General features: G+C 41.0%; 1 long non-coding RNA gene across 1 annotated transcript; it reads right to left on the bottom strand.

Moving 5' to 3' along the window:
• Positions 1 to 8,764: 8,764 nt before the first annotated feature.
• LOC140604901 (uncharacterized) lies at positions 8,765 to 13,086 on the bottom strand. Its single transcript, XR_012007724.1, has 3 exons — positions 12,949 to 13,086; positions 11,818 to 11,967; positions 8,765 to 11,016 (listed from the first exon to the last, which is right to left on the bottom strand). It is a non-coding gene; the product is annotated as an uncharacterized lncRNA (long non-coding RNA).
• Between the last annotated feature and the right edge of the window lie 411 nt (positions 13,087 to 13,497).

Genomic DNA, 13,497 nt, shown 5'->3' with positions numbered 1-13,497 from the left:
TGTGTGGTTTGCCAAATATACAGATAGAAGAGCAAAATCTAATTTTATTTGGACAAGGTTGTTGATTGAGATGATTTGAAATTCTGTTTTTAAAATCAAAGTACCTATGAGCTAGGGAAATAATTTTTTAGTAGTTGCAATTCAGTGCTTCATTTGGTATGCAGTAGGAAGCATGATAATTGGTAAGATCTTACAGAATGAACATACAAAACCATGCAAAATTTGTCAGAATCTGCCCTTTGTTCACCTACAGGGTATTTAAGCTGCATTTTCTTAATCAGAATATATAGTTTTACTACTTAATTTTGTTGTAGAGCAATGAAGGGAAGGATAAAGTAATGTGTGTTTATTTGCATGGTATACTGGAGATAATCCAGCAGCCACTATTTTTGAGTGAGCATTGGTATGCTTTGGAGAAGCAAAAAACCTGGAATGGGTTCAGAAGCACTGGCCTATCTCATCCCAGATACTCTAGATTCAGTCTCCACGTGTACTTTCACAGCACTTCTCCATCATACCTGAACTATTTTTGGCATTTTGTGCAGTGTACTGTGTTTTAGTTATTGAATTCTCTAATCCAGGTGTGCATGTCTTTCCATCTGTCATTAGCGTAACACAGCCATTTATCCCTCTTGTTCAGTCACATCTGGGTCATGAAGGTATGTGTATTGAAATTGTTCTCATATTGATTGTAAGAGCTCTTAGGAAAAGGGATCACAGCATTCACCATGTGAAAAATTAAACTAGCACTATCTCAACACAAAGCACAATGGTTACTCCAGAGACCAAGTCAAAACTACAATGTACTTAAATTGCACACATAAATCACATCACTCAGGGTGACAAAACAATGGAAGATCCATCATTGTGAACTGGAAATCACACTTACCCACGTCAGTACTCGGGAAATGATAGTGATGGCATTGTGGAAGGTGGGTAGTCTATGCCACACTCATTTGGCGCTAAAAAGATAGTGCTTTCAGCTCATGTCTTAGGGGCTGCTGTATGGCTTTGTACTCTTCCTCAGTATCCCACACTTAAGGTACAAAATCAACACTTTTCACGTTGGGAAGGATTGCCCTGAATGTGGGACTTCCTGTGAAAACACCAGGACAGTCCTGAGCAAAATGAGGCAGTGTTTACCTTGGAAAGGTCTATGTTCTGTGGGAGGCTGAGAGGAAGTGCTTGTTCAACAGTCCCCCACACAAACTTATTGTTATTCCCTGGTTTTCAGTTCCTTCTCCCAGAATTACCCTTTCACTTGAGTCACCCTCAAGATCTCCAGGAAGACTGGCAGACAGATTCCTGCGAGGTGTGATCTTGGGTGGAGGTTCTCAGACATGTTGGTCTCTGGACCCTCTGCATTCTCAGAGATTATTAAGGACCCTAATGAGCTTTTTGTTATCTGGTTTATATCTATAAATATTTACCATACCAGAAAATTCAAACTAAGAGATTGAAAGAAAATTATTTATTCACTTATTTTAAGATAATAATAACAAACTCATTACATGTTACTAGAAAGAATTTTTTTTTACGAAAAATAACTATATCTTCTAAGTCAAAATAATGTAGCAAGAAGAGTAGCATTTTACATTTTTGCAAGTCTCTTTAATGTTTGGGTTAATAAAAGGCACCTGGATTTTCATATCTACTTCATCATTCAGTCTGCCAGGATATGTTATTTGGTGAAGTATACAGAGAAAATTTGAGTTTGCACAAATATGTAGCTAGAAAAGGGAGGAGTATCTTAATAGCTTTTCTAGATAGTTGTGTATATTCTTCTACATCAAAAGTTATGGTCAAAATTAATAAAATTTTACTGTTTCAACATGTAACAATTGTATATTTTTAAGCAAAATTGTTTTGTTTGTTTTCAAGTTTCATGGGAGTGAATAATACAATGACTGCCAGTACAGTTTGGTGTATTGCCTAGATCCATGATAGACTCCTGCAATCTTACCTACCATTGCTTCGGTACTATTGGTGAAAATGGCCAGTAACATTATACTATTAGTATGAAAATGTAACAGTGACCCTATAGACCCTGGGAAAGGATCTGCTGGGTCTCCAGTGTTCTGCAGTCTGCACTTTGAGAACAACTCATCTAGGCCATGTCTTTCGTGTTCTATTTCATCCATTAACTCACTCCCATCCACTTTCCTTCAGAGGTATCTTGAATTCTCTTTTTGATATGGGTTAATTCCATTTTACATTTTCAATCTTTTAATATAGTGGAGTTTCACTGCATGTAGTGAAAGCAAGCATGTCTAGCATAATGAAACATAACCCCTCACATCTCTTTTTAACATTTGTGGTGAGAATCATAAAATTCACAGTTAAAAACTTCAACAAAGATGAGAGATATTATTCTGGAAACATTTTCATTTTTTAAATGTGGTATTTTATTTATTTATTTTAGAGAGAGAGAGAGCATGTACATGCGTGCTTCCATGAGGAAGGGCAGGGTAGGAGCAGAGGGAGAGCAAGAATCTTAAGCAGGCTACACACCCAGCCCAGAGCCTGAGGTGGGGTTTGATTCAGGGGCTCAATTTTCATGACCCTGAGACCATGACCTGAGCTGAAATCAGGCATCAGATCTTAAGCAACTGAGCCATCCAGGTGATATATATATAAAATTTTAAAAGCTCAAGACCAGGAAGGTGAACTGTTCTCATTTATGTGGACTCCATCCTGTTCAAGTAGGTTATTGAGAAAATATAACCACCAGTTGACTTGAGACCTGGACCTGGGCAATCAGAGGCATCTGATTCTCTCCTTTGTATTTGGAAGGTACATTCTGCTTACTATTGCGATCAGCAGACCTGTTTCAAGAACTTATCGTTGAGAGAGTAAAGAATTGTTGAGACCATCTGGACCATGTGACTGAACCATGTGACTTTAACACAGTTAAAGCCACTGTGTAAGATTGGTGCACTCTTCAGATGTTAGTGGGCAGGTGCAGAGATCTACTTGCCTTGTGATGCCTAAGCAAACCTTGTGTGTAAGTTCTCCTGCTAATTCAACTGCTACCTACCAACCTGGAGTGGTCTACTTCTTTCTTTGGTCTCTCCTTGCCCTCTGTGTATGTTTCAGATTTCACCCTGGAAGCTCCAGAGGTTTCATACCACACTGTCAGCCGTAACTGGATCTCATTTACAAGAGAGATTATAAGATTAAATGGGGCCTGCTTAGAATCTTCCTGTGATTGGTCAACACATGAATTCACGGTGAAAAGTGCCTATGTAACTGACTTCCCCCCTCCCCAAAAATCCTGGGCATCAAGGCTCAGGTGAGCTCCCCAGGTTGGCAGTGCTTCATGGTATTGTCACATATTGCAGTGTCTATATAACTCTATGGGGGAGAGGACAACTAGAAGCTTATGTATGATCTCTTTCTTCAGGACTCTGCTTTATGTGCCCTTTACTTTTGCTGATTGTGTCCTTATGCTATCACGAACTATAACTGAGTATAATAGCTTTTCTGAGTTCTGTGAGTCCTTCTAGCAAATCATTGAAACTGAGAGTGGTCTTCAGGACCCCAACAACAGATCCCTTTGCCCACTCTGCTATACCTTAAGGTATCTTAAAGAGAGAAGTTAGGCACAAATGCTACATACCCTCAAGATGTTCATGGTTTACTGAGAGGTGGTTTATATTCCCCAAATACAATACAGGAAGGAATACTGTAAGATAGAGGCACAGCATCACGTGGGTTAGCAAAGAAAGGGAACACCTCTAGCTGGGGTCTTTTGACACAAGGGTAGAGGGGCTAGAAATATATTAAAACTCATGGAATAAAAAATTCAAGTTGCATTTGGAAATTAGATCAATTGTCAGCCAAATCCTGAATCGGAAAGTCCAAAGTCTGTAGTTCTTCCTCCCTGACCTTTTCTTTCTTTTGTTTTGTTCCTGCTTGAATTCTTTGCCATCTGGCTATCTTTATCAAAATATCAACAATATCTGAATTTTTTTTTTTTTTTACACTGTGACAGAAACTCATTCACACCAATAAGTTCTGCCTCCTAGGTATTTGCTTATAACAGCCTTTTATCTGTAACAGGTCCCAGAGTGCTCTGCTTCTGGTTAGAGCAACATCTGGCAATAGCAAGGTAATTTTTTAGAGAGATGGAAATAGACCTCTCCTGGCCTTTGTTGCCAAGGCTGCCTGGGAAAGCAAATCTGCTTTGGTTCATCTAGGGGCAGAGCTGGATTAGAAGGGACAGTAAAATACCAGGTAGCATGCTGTCCCCTTTCCTTTCCTTACCTGCCCCTTTGTCCTAACCCACCTTATCTTCTTTCCACATCCAAGACTGCTGCATGCACAAAGTTCTCCTAGAGCCATCTCCTCTCCCCTTCATTTCTTCTCCTTGTGTGTGGCCATCCCTCTAGGTAGGCTACCCATGTCCCAAGACCCAGAGCTTCTGGCATGTGGGCTTTCTTTTCTTTTTTTTTTTTTTTTTTAGGATTTTATTTCTTTATTCATGAGAGACAGAGACAGAGAGAGAGAGAGAGAGGGAGAGAGGCAGAGACGTGGGACTTGATCCCGGGTCTCCAGGATCAGGCCCTGGGCTGAAGGTGGTGCCAAGCTGCTGAGCCACCCGGGCTGCCCACATCTGGGCTTTCAAGCAACTAGGGCATCTACCTCAGGGGAAGTGAGCTGGAGGCAGCTGTGTGAACACAGAGAGTGTGTGTATGGGTGTGTTAATGGATGTTTATAGTGAAAAGATTTTCTGTGTTAGGTAGAGGCTTAAATAGAACACCAGTTCCAGTTTAACTTAAAGAGTCTAAGGATACTTGATTAAATGAGACTTAGGAAATACAGGGGAAAGAGGATTGATGCCAATTATAAATCATACAGAGGAGCAAGAAAACCACACTCTAAAAGTCGGTTTCCTTAGTAAGACTATAATTAATAGCAGTCATCTGTGAGCATGATTGACCACTTAAGCTCATTTACCAAGTAATATGATAACACTTCTGTGTAGCAGTCAACATGTTGCTTTTCAATAAATTTGTGTTTACTTGATCAATAAACTCTACATGCATGCTCACTTTTCATTAGTTTCTTCTTTGGATACGGTGGTTGTCTACTCATGACTTAAAGTAAGTGAAAAGGAACATTGCCTGAAAAGACTCCACTGACGGACATGCCATTTTGGTGCTATGGCGGTTTTTGCATTCTAGATGGTTTGCAGATTTCTTATAACCTTCCATTCACTGAATGCCTGCTATGTGCATGCCTGCTATGTGCTGTTCCCCTCTGCACAGAAGTCAGAAGCAAGCAGGGACAGATTGTGGGGAGCTGTTTATAGCTCTTACCCTAGAGAAGGTCTCTCGGATGGTGAGGAAGTGACTAGTCAGCCGCAGGCTACTAGGGAGCCATTGGCAGAAAGTGCTGGGAACCCTCCAGCCCTCCCTCCTGCCCTTGCTCCTGCAGGGTCCCAGTCCAATCCCACTCCACCCTGACTCTATCCCCATTTCACCTTAGTTTTTGTTTCTGTTTTTTGAAAAACAGATGAGGTTTCTGTGAGCTCACTCATCAGATGTTCCTCCTCCTGATCACTTCAGGGAAGCTCCTGGACTTAGTCCTACTTCTTTAGGTCCTTAACTCCATGCTGGTCCCCTGGGGGTGGCCTTGGAGGCTGGTGTTGTGGAGGGGAAATTGTTTACCAGGTTTTTTAGTTGTGATCTTAACCCTATATTCACCTTGTCTTGAGAATCATCCCTCGGAATGACAATCAGAGTAAATGCCCTGATTCTGTATCTCTCTTCAAAATGAAATTGAGTCAGATGTCCTACTGAAACTCTCCTTTTCATTGGAAAGAAGCATGGCTCATCCAGGTGGGAATAAGCCCTGTTAAGGTACTAACCCCTGAAGAGAGTCTTTTCATGCTGTGCCACAGAATCCTGACTAAAATGATGACACGTGTCTTCCTGAGTCTGGTTACACATGACTGGAAAATATCTCTTTCTTGAGACTTATATCATGGCTGCCTCGTGGACTGGCCCAAAGATTTGCAGAAATACGACCACAGTCCAACTAGGAATGGTCCCACTTCCCACCTGTGTGAACCTGGACAATGTACATTATATCGTTGTCCTTTGATTATTTCACCTGAACAGATGTACTAGTTTCTAAGTGCTAGAAACTGGGTAGGTTAAGACAACAAAATTTATTCTCACAGTTCTGGAGGCCAGAAGTCTGAAATCAAGGTGTCTGCAGAGCTGTGCTCCCTCTAAAGGCTCTCGGGGAGAATCCTTCATTGCCTCTTCTCTGGTGGTTGCTGACAATCTTTGGGGATGCTTGTCTTAGAAGCATGTCACTCCGGTCACATGCCTGTGCATCTCCACATGGTCTTCCCTCTGTGTGATATCAGTCTCTGCAACCAAATTTCTCCTTTTTATAAGGACACCAGTCATATTGGATTAGAGCCCATGCAAATAACTCATTTTAACCTGATTACCTCTATAAAGACCCTATTTTTCTTTCTTTCTTTCTTTCTTTCTTTCTTTCTTTCTTTCTTTCTTTCTTTCTTTCTTTCTCTTTTTCTTTCTTTCTTTCTTCTTTTCTTTTTCTCTTTCTTTCTTTCTTTTCTTTTCTTTCTTTCTTTCTTTCTTTCTCTTTCTTTTTTCTTTCTTTCTTTCTTTCTTTCTTTCTTTCTTTCTTTCTTTCTTCTTTCTTTCTTTTTTCTTTCTTTCTTTCTTTCTTTCTTTCTTTCTTTCTTTCTTTCTTTCTTTCTTTCTTGATTTTATTTATTTATTTGAGAGTGAGAGAGAAAGAGACAGAAGGAGCAGAGGGAAAGGCAGAGGGAGAGAAAGAAGCAGACTCCCCACTGAGCAGGGAGCCTGACATGGGGCTCAATCCCAGGACCCCGGGATCGTGACCTGAGACAAAGACAGACGCTTAACTTAGCCACCCAGCACCCTGTAAGGACCCTGTTCTTAATAAGGTCACATTCTGAAGCACTGGAGGTTAGGACCTCAATGTATCTTTTTGAGGGGACACAACTCATCCCATAATACATGGGAATAATATTTACCTTATAGGTAATCTTGTAGCACAAATATGAATCCTATGAAGGAGAGAGATGATGATGATTACAGAAAGAGTGATTAGAAGCAAGTGAATCTGCAACTGGCATTCATTATTTCCACAGATGCTTTCTGAAAGCTGGCCACATGCTAGGGACTAGGGTCTGACCCTTTGTACTGGTTCCCACTTTAGTCTAGGATCCCCCCAGTTCACAGCAGGAGATCCCTCTCTTTAGTGTAATCTCTTAGCTACCTCAGTGACCCGGGCACTGTACCAGGCTTCTGGCTACAGACCCTCTGCCACCAACATGCATGTTGCCATGTATTCCCAGCCCTGTTCTTCCTGCTTTTGTCTTCCACCACTGCCCCCCAAATTGAGGCTCTGGCTTCACTGTACCCACCACATCCTTGCCCCTGTATCTTATTCCTACGGAGGGAGTGATTTGAATAGGAACTGATGAGGCCCTTAGCCAGAAGCATGGAGAGCATGAGTTCTCTTCTTTTGCCAGCCCTGTGGCCTCATCTGCTGTTCATTTACCTTCTAGACTAAGTCTCCTGAATCCCATGCAGGGCCCCTGGCTGAGTTTAATCCCTGTGCAGCATCTCAGATGATTTATGGATCAGAGGGAGGAGGCTATGTGCACACACACACACACACACACACACCTGCTATAAGTTGCTGATTTATTTAGTCAGGAAACTTCCTCTTAAAAGAAGTGAATGGATCACGTAGAAAGGGTAGAGGCAACATATTTTGGGGTGGCTTTTCCTTGAACTTTACAGGGCATGCAGTTGCTGGTGACACTTGTGTAGGTAGGATCCTCCAGAATTGAGAAAGCAGGTGGATTCTTTTTATTTTTTTTAAGATGTTATTTATTTATTTCAGAGAGAGAGAGAGAGAGAGCAAGAGAGAGAGCACATGAACAGGGGGAGCAGCAGAGGGAGAGGGAGAAGCAGATTCCCTGCTAAGCAGGGAGCCCAATATGGGGCTTGATCCCAGGACCCCGAGGTCATGACCTAAGCTGAAGTTGGATGCTTAACCGACTGAGTCACCCGGGCACCTCCAAGCAGGTGGATTCTTCTTAGGCTGATGTTCTTTTATATTCAGGGCTTACAATGAACAATTCATACACTTTCTTTTTAAAAAAATATGTCAGTTTGAGTATAATGACAATATTATATTAGTTTCAGGTGTATAATATAGTCATTAAACAAGTTTTTACATTATGCTGTGCTCAGTACAATAAGTGTAATCACCATATGTCACCATACAGCACCATACAATATCATTGACTATATTCCTTATGCTGTGCTGTGCCTTTCATTCGGGTGACTTATTCATTCCATAAAACTTTCATCTAAGCTGTGGATCCCAGCCTAGTTGTATCTTAGAATCATCTGGGGTAGGAAGTTAAACAACCCAGGTTTCTAGAAATATGTAGTTAATAGATCTTTGACAAAGGGGCATGTAATGCAATTGAGGAAGGATAGTCTTTTTAGTAAATGGTGCTAAAACAGCTAAATATACACATGCAAAGAAATGAATCTAGACACAAACCTTACACCTTACAAAAATCAACTCAAAGTGAGTAATTGACCTAAAAGTAAAATGCAAAACTATAAAACTCCTGGAAGATAACAGGAAAAAGCTTAGGTGACCTTTGCTTTTGTGACAACATTTATTTATTTATTTATTTTTTAAAATTTTTATTTATTTGTGATAGTCACAGAGAGAGAGAGAGAGGCAGAGACACAGGCAGAGGGAGAAGCAGGCTCCATGCACTGGGAGCCCGACGTGGGATTCGATCCCAGGTCTCCAGGATCGCGCCCTGGGCCAAAGGCAGGTGCCAAACCGCTGCGCCACCCAGGGATCCCTGTGACAACATTTAGCATCAAAAGCATCAAAAGCACAATCCATGGAAGAGAAAGATTCATTTGAACATCATTAAAATAAAAAACTTATGTTCTGCAAAAGATACTATTCAGAGAATGAAACAACAAGGCATGGACTGGGAGAAAATATTTGCAAAACACATATCTGATAATGTGCTGGTATCTAAAATACACAAAGAACTTTATAAACTCAATAGTAAGAAAACCAATGACTCGATTAAAAAAGGAGCAACAGGTCTGAACACACACCTAACCAAAGAAGATATACGTGTGCTTATGGAAAATGAACACATGAAAAGATGCTGAACATTATATGTCATTAGGGAGTTGCAAGTTAAAGCAACAATGGGATGCACTACACACTTACAAGAATGACCCAAATCCAGCACAATGGCAATACCAAATGCTGGTGAGGATGTGAAGGAACAAGAACTCTCATTCATTGTTGGTGGGAATGCAAAATGGTACAGCCACTTCGGAAGCCAGTGTGGGATTTTCTTGCAAAATGAAACATACTCTCACCATATTATCCAGCAATACAGCAATATTATCCTTGATATTTACCCAAATGCACTGAAAACTGAAGTCCACACAAAACCCACACATGAATATTTATAGCAGCTGTATTCATAGCAGCCAAAACTTGCCAACCAAGATGTCCTTAGTAGGTGAATAGATAAATACATCGTGGCACATTCCTACAGTGGGATATTATTCAGCTATACAAAGAAATGAGCAATCAAACCACAAAAAGACATGGGGAAATCTTAAATTCATATTGTTAAGTGAAAGAAGCCATTCTGAGACTTCTACACTGCATGATTCCAACTATATGACATTCGAGAAAAGGCAAAATAATGAAAACAGTAAAAAGATGAGTAGTTGCCAGGAGTGAGAACAGAGGGAGACATGAATTGGTAGAACATGGAACATTTAAGGCAATGAAACTGTCCGGTATGTACTGCAACGGTGGGTACATGTCATTAACACATTTGTTAAAACCCAGAGAATGTACATCGCCAAGACTGGACCCAAGGTAAACTATAGACTGTAGTTAGTAATACCTGTCAATATTGACAGATCCATTGTAAAACATGTACCACACTAATGCCAGATGTTACTAACAAGGCAACTTTTCATAAACAAGGATTATCAAGACATACTGATAACATAGCAAAGCAGAATGTAGAACAGTGTATGTTACATTTTTATATGTAAATATATATGACTTATTGTTTTATTTTTTCTTGTTTTTTTCCTTCTTGTCTATTTTCAAACAATCTCTGGAAGTTGTCTCTGAGAGAAGTGAGTGGCCAAGGGCAGACTTATTATTGTATCATCCCTGTGTACACTTTTAATTTTAATTCTATGTCTTATACATGTAAGAGTTATTTAAAATCAAATAGGATTTTTTTTAAAAAAGACTTTTTAAAAATCCAAAAGAAAAAGAAAACAGTCTGGATACCCAGACTGAACCCTATATCAGTGAAATCAATCTCTGGGAATGAAGTCCAGGCACTAATAGTTTCTAAGACCCCTCCAGTTACTAGATGAGAACCATGGCCTCAGAGCAATGTTTGCAGACATTGAACTCTCCTGGTTCTTGCACCAAAATCACCAGCAGGGCCGTGGGCAGATAAGGCAATGGCAGTGCCCAGGTATCTCTGACTTCAGTTGCTCCCTGGATTCCGAGTCAGAAAACTCTTTTTACCCAGGGATTCCAAAGAGTAACCCTTGCTTGATTTAATTCGTTTGTCAGATTAGTTCCCAAAGCCATAAAAATCCATTTCCTTGAAGCTTGCTACATTAATTACAGAGAATTCCAAATCTCTCTTGCTGCACATGCTCACAGTCAAACTCCTGAGTCTTTGTCCATTGTATCTTTAATTTCAGCTTCCCTCACTCCCAAGTGGCTGCAATCTGTGATCTGGAAGTGTTGGCAATGGAAGCAGCCCTGCATGGCTGATAAGAATTACCCAGCCTGCCTTGGATGTGAATCCCAGTTGTTGTTCATCTTTGAGGAGTTGTGTTTTCTTGCTGAAGTGAAGCTGACAGTGCCACAATACTTGCTGGGTAGCACCATTCAATTCTGCAGGAGTTCAAGGGTAGTATGATCAACAGTGGCATTTATCATCATCTCAGACAATGTATGTGAAAGCTGTCTAAAAATTATGTTTTTATTTAAAAAAAAAAATGGCACTCTAGTGCTGGAGTCCAGGCCCTGGGCCAGGTGCTGAGGGCACAAAGACAAGAAAATCTCCATCCCCCTCAGCCTTCAACTTCATTGCAGGTCATTCACACGTGAAAAGTCTACACAAAAAAAATGTTAACCTTTCAAACATTTGAGGAACTAATCAATCTTGTCTCAAAGAAAAATTTGGAGAATTATGAAAACCAAGGCATCTGTTGCCTATTGTTTACTTCTTTTTAGGTCTGTTCTCTGCTTTTCCTTGTCTACCTTCTTCACACCCCTCCCTTCTTTTCTTTCCCCTGTTTCTACAGTGCTTCCTTATCAGTCTGCCTGTCCCAATCTAGAAGGTCATGAGAGGAATTGGTTTGAAATATGTTCTACATTTTGTGTGCATCCTGTCCAAACTATTGTGCTTGAGAATGCTTGTGCTATTTAATCTAATTTGCCATTTGTACCTCTTGAGTTTACTCAACTCAAGAGGTACAAATCTATGGAGATAGTACACAGTCCTCGCTGTGGCACCAGCCCCTCCCACCATGACGGTGACCTCCCTTGAAGAGATGCTTGCTGAGTCTAGGCTGTAGGCCAAGCACTGACTGCTTGGTGACATGGTGAATATGGGAATGAGGCCGTTGGGTCTCTGCCCTCAAGGAACTGATGGTCTGCCACAGATTGTCTCACAGGCATCCTCACATATACCTGCATGAAATCACAGCCCTTCTGAGCCTGGAACCCTCACCACATGCTTGGGGTAACAGGCAGACAGGCAGCTGCTGTGGTCCGTGGTCACTTGGGACTTGAGTGGCTCTGCCAACAATAGATTCCAGTGTCCTGCCAGTATGGCTCCTCCTGGGTAAGAAAAGAACACTTGAGAAAACCATGCCTACTTGAGGCTTGAAGGGCTGGATTCCTGTGTATTAATTGAATATCTGTAATAGAACACATTTGAAGCCAAATTCCGTACTTCACTTCTCAGATGCCTGTGCGTTGAGTATAGTTGCAAGAGGAGAGAGTAGCAATGATGAGGCCACTCTGCCTTGAGAATCTTAGAAATGTTTTACTGCCCAGAAAGCATTCACATCCATTGTTCATCTGCTCAGCCCTTAAATTCTCCTATGTGCCTTGTTTAGTGGCAATAGCCAAAGTTAACGTCATCCAGGACAAAGAAACTGTCGTGAGTTTGGGATCAACCAAGTTTACAATGATGAGTTCTGACTCTAGGTAATTTGAAAGCCAGGTATAGCATGCTAAAGACAACATCCAAAGTTCTTGAACTGAAGCATCTCCCTTTGAGGGGAAAAAAAGAGTTGGCACCTTCAGCAGAGACAAGGCGAACTTCAGGGTTGCCCTAGGGACTGGGGTGGCTTAAATGACGTATGTTATTTTTGCCAGCGAGACTCTGCTGAAGCATTGTTTCAAGGGAAAGCTGGAGGGAAGATGATGTTTGTACAGATTTTGGGACAATGATGTTTTTTTAAAATTTCAGCAGCCAAAAATCTCTTTGGATTATACCCAAGGCCAGTGTTATTCCTCACCCTTCCCAGTCACCCCTCATACCGGTGCTGATCCTCCAGCTTTTATTGGAAACTTGGGAGTTGGAGCAAAGCCTTCTGGGAACCTAGTCTTTATTCTGCAGCATGCCGGGCTCCAAACATCAATTTATTGGAAAGTTTAACATTTGGAAGAAAGGTTTTTCTATTTTGTTTTTTAAATGCTTTCATAGTAAACTGGAAAACATCAGCTATTGTGAAGGGAAGGCTTGGCTTTAGGGCAACAATATTTTGAGGATGACATATTTTCCTGCCTTCACACCACCAAACACACACTCACCCTCTCCACATGGATCTCATGCTTTTTCTTGTCTCCTCTCCCACCAAAGTCTGCCAGTCAGAGGGGAAAGGTGGATTCCCACACAGAGAATTTTTAGCAATGTCTGGAAAATTGGTTACTTTTCACTTTTGTTTTGTTCTAAAGGCCCACAGAATAACGTTGAGGTTCTAGAATTGTTTCCCATTGTCTGGATATGGATGTCTTCTCTCTCTCCAGGCCTTCCTTCCCCAGCTCCTCCCTTTACACTAAAATCAACTTCCTAAAATGGAAAACATTCAAATTGTTGATGGAGAATACATACTTATGTCTCAGACATCTTCCATTTTTTTCTTTATCATATTTGACCAATGTAAAGTAATAGAACATGGACGAAAGTCTGGTGCTAGCTAAGAACAAAGAGGCACATCTATCTCGTTGGCCTGGGATTGAGTGAGTCTGTGCCTGTTGGCCCAACATCCAGTTTGCTTTAGCATTTGTTGGATTCTTCATTTTTAAGTGAAATACTATTATCAATAGTTCCATAATAAGCCTGGATGGCTTTGGTAGACT

This window comes from Canis lupus, chromosome 15, assembly GCF_048164855.1.
Source record: "Canis lupus baileyi chromosome 15, mCanLup2.hap1, whole genome shotgun sequence".
Taxonomy (NCBI): Eukaryota; Metazoa; Chordata; class Mammalia; order Carnivora; family Canidae; genus Canis; species Canis lupus.
Note: the sequence above shows the minus strand (reverse complement) of the source record. Positions and strands in the feature narration are given on the sequence as shown.